Raw genomic sequence first — 4,183 nt, 5'->3', positions numbered from 1 at the left:
AAGCCCTACCCATAATCAGGTATTGTGGGGGTACTTAATAATTGGAAAGGTATCGCATTCAAACCAACATCATTGTTTTAGCAAAAATCACCATCTTCTCTTGTTCACTTTCACCTTCAAAATCATTCAATGGAATGCATCTTCATTCCAAGGTTTCAAAATCACTTCAAATTCACATTGTTCCCATCTAGAGTAGTCAAGTTTTAATTCATTAGCACTAGCTCTAATTCATGAGGGGTGCTAACTTGCTTTGCTTGGAGAAGACTAACTCACTACTCTAGTAATCAACTTGTACTTTGACCAAAGTTAACTATAAAAGTAACTCATTTAGAAAACCAGTAAAAGCTTGTAAAGTAAAAACTTGGGATGGGTTCATATAAGAAAAGATAAGAAACATGGTGCCTTGCCCCAAGGGGCTTTGCACTTTGCAAGAATATTAGCTTGCCTTGGTAGTTCTCAAACTGTTCCTCCTCCTTCTCTTGGTAGCAACCTTCTTCTTCGGCGTACTCTCCGGTGCTACCGTCTAAATTTGAATACGAGTATAATTACTCACTAATTCAATGGCTATTCCATACATCACATATAACACACAAACTATTCTATGCACACAAAATAATCTACTTAGGTGCATGGGTTGTGGGGGTTAAATAGGATTCACTTCTTTGTAGTTCATATGTAAAATGATAGTTTCCATAGGGTTCTTGAGAAATAATTTCCTCTCATTGAAATCTTCTTAAGATTTAATTTCTCAAACAATCATGTCTGAACTCATATTGACCTAAGTCAAATGTTCATCATCATCATTTGGGAAAATGATTTAAATGAGGTAGATCACCTCATACCATTTAAATATCACTACATTTGATTTAAATCTCAAGTAATTCATATAAGAGAGTTTGGAACCAGGGGTCCAATCATCCCATGAATTCATGTGAGACAAGTTTAAATGAAGTCTAGGACTCCACATAATTTCCTTTAATAGTTTTGGACAATATCAACTAGTTAAACTAGCCATATCATCCATTAATTAAACTATGGCATGATCATACAAAGTGACCACACCATTTTATTGCATAAACAATTAGTGTAAGTCAAATGTGAGCTATTAGAGTTGGAATTAACTTAATATCTATTTTGGTTGATTTTTAAGAATTATTTGAATAGGGAAAAGTCCCTATCTTGTTATTTTTATCACATTAATTGTACAAAGAATCTGGCCATGAGGCCAGTGGCATTGGCTAGATAATTTCAGTAGCTTTCCAACCATATAAAGTTCACTAAATTTGGTTTAGCCAATTTGAATCTATTGAATTTCAAAGTGGAGGCAGTATTCAAAACTATTTGAATTAATTAAATCTAGTTTGAATTAAAAGGCCGGCGGGAAACGAAACTGGGCCCGATTCGAATAAAAACGGCCCAGTCCAGCCCACCACGGTCCACAGACGCGCGGGCTGCCTGACAGGGTGGGGGCCAGGCGTCAGTGGCTCATAACGCCCGAAGCGGTACGTTTTAAAGGGGAGCGTCGGATTAGAATCCAGATCAACGGCCGTGGTTCATCGTCGTCGCCGACGAGAACCCGATGTGATGGCGGCGATGGTAGGGGGTCGGAGAGCTCACCGTGGCTCCAGCTAGGGTTGGCAAGGTGTGCGATGAAGGTGTGGACGACGGCGAGTCGACTGGTACCGGCGGCTCGTCCTGGGGTGGCTCCAATCGACGGCAGCGTCCACCAGGTACTGGCGGCTCCGAGCTTCAAATTGGGGCGGCTCCGGCGACGATCGAGTGAGTGGAGGGGTGGTGGCGAAGCAGTGAGAGGTGGGGAGTGAGCTGGTGTCGTTGGTTTGGTCCAGGGAACCTCCTATTTATAGAATCGAGAGAGGGTTGCGGGGCAGTGAGGTGGGCGACATGGGCGCGGCTGCTCCGGCGAGCTATCGAGCTAGGCGAGGGCGCAGGTGTGTTCGTGGCGTCGCCACGGTCCTCTGGGTGGCGACAGCTTGGTCGGGGAGGGCCTGGCGGTGTCGCGTTTCTTCCATGTCCGTCGCGTCCGCGGCGGACCAAGGTTGGCTTCTCCGGCGACGGCGGGTGCGGGTCGTGGTCGAGAGCGTGTCCAACGGCGTCGCGGTGTCGAGTGCGTGCTCAAGGCGCTCGCAGGGGGTCCAGGGCGTGCTCGAGGTGGTGGCGCGACGCGCGGCCAGGGCGTGTCCATGCACGTGCATGCGCGACGCGAGCGGCGTCCAGGGCTGATCTTGGCGTGCGATCTCCGGCGATGGTCGGCGTCGAGCTCGACCGTGGAGGTGCTAGGAAGGTGTAGGAGTGTGCTGTGGCGAGCTGTGGTGCCAGGGCCAGGGCAGAGGAAGAGAAGAGGGAGGGGAGAGCGTCGGGTTGGGCGACATGGCCGGCATGGCCATGTCTAGCCTTGCTCTCTCTCTCCCTAGTGTGCTATTTGGCATTGAAAAGGTTTAAGGGGACCAGGGAACCATTTGGGGTAGGTTTGAGGTAGATTAGGTGGAGTAGATCACTATTTGCTATAGTGTGTAAATAGTGCCATATTTGGAAATTGTGAAAAATGTCTAAATTTGAAATAATTCAAATGGTGCATCTATATGAAATGTGTGGGTTTAGATAAGTTGTATTTGACCAGAGATGAGGAGAGGTGGTGGTGGAATTTTAGAATTCAAGAATTTGCCAAAATTGGCTAAGTGGAGATTGTTGCATATGTTAAAAAGTTGAATCTTTGGATGAGCCTTGCTCATGATCAAAGATGATTTTGGCATGGTGATCTTCATCAAAGTTGTTCACCTTGATGTTGACTTTGAAATGGTGCAAAGAGTTAGCAAGAGTTGGTTTGGGAAAATTGAATGGCAAGGGCTCAAAGTGGTGATCAGACTAGAATTGTCAAAATTGACCATTATCATATGTGAGTGGGATTTGTGTTTGAAATTCATTTGAATTGAGACACTTTGATTCCAAAAGTTGTAATAAGTGTTTAATAACATTATTCAACTAATGGTGAAGACCAAATAGGTCTAGGGTCAAAATTTATAAAAATGTCATAGGGCATATGTGAGGGTTTTTAGGGTTTTGCATTTTATGGATTTTCTTCCTTTTTGATTTATTTGGTTGGTGATCTTCATATGATCACACTAGGGTTTTAGAGCATATCAAATACAAGTAAAAGCAATCATCATGGCATATCACTCAAATGCACAAGTCCTATGCAGGGTACTATATGCAAATAGAAAAGTTTTTGTTGGTTTGAAATTTTGTTTTCTGGAATTCTCTAACTTTCTTTTTATTGAAATTTGGGGTGTTACACCTTGAATGCGAGCACCTAAACCTCATGCTACTCAACTCAGGTCCCAAATAAGTTCTTGTCATTGTAAATATACATGTATCAATGAGAACCGCCAACGGGGTACCTCTTGCCCGATGATATGGAGGTACTCTTATAAGAGCAATCCCATGCCAACACGACAAGACAAACAGACAGTGAGCATCTCAACAATTTTTTATTTAATATGGGTATAGTTTTTTATTGCAAATGCTTCATAGAATGCTCACTATGGCTTAGCTGTAAATTTCCACCATGAATGATGCATGTCTTCGATTAGCGGCCCAGAAGTTTCCCTAACTCATATACAAACTCCATGGACTTACAAGTTTCCATTTTATTTCGCACCGCTAGGCATCCATAAACAAAAGAACATGACATCAACTAAATATAAGTGCAATGTTGAAAGTGTTCCCCATGAAAGCATGGTTCTACTAACTCCCAACTCGCAATTTGCAAACATATAAACTTCATAAGATAGGCACAATGATCAAATTTATTAAGTACAAGAAAATAAATGTGCCATCAAGTTCGTGAGAGCTTTACTAACTAATTTTCTCATGCCAAAATTTTATTTGGAAGATAAAAACATGATGAATTACTTGGAATAGCAATAATGCTACTAGGTAGATATGGTGGACACAATTGGCAAACTTTGTTTCATGGTGGTTGGATGCACGAGTAGAGATCAACCCAGACGAAGGCTAGCAAAAGACTGGGAGCGACCAACTAAGAGAGCAATAATGACCATAATCATGCATAGCGACAAAACATTATTAATCAAAGCATAAAGTGATATTACAAGTCAAAAACTAAATGATCATAGAGGCTTTAGTTGAATGGTTATAGTCATAA

The sequence above is a fragment of the Lolium perenne genome, chromosome 2 (assembly GCF_019359855.2).
Source record: "Lolium perenne isolate Kyuss_39 chromosome 2, Kyuss_2.0, whole genome shotgun sequence".
Lineage (NCBI taxonomy): Eukaryota > Viridiplantae > Streptophyta > Magnoliopsida > Poales > Poaceae > Lolium > Lolium perenne.
The sequence above is the reverse complement of the archived record's forward strand: the minus strand, read 5'-3'. Positions refer to the sequence as shown.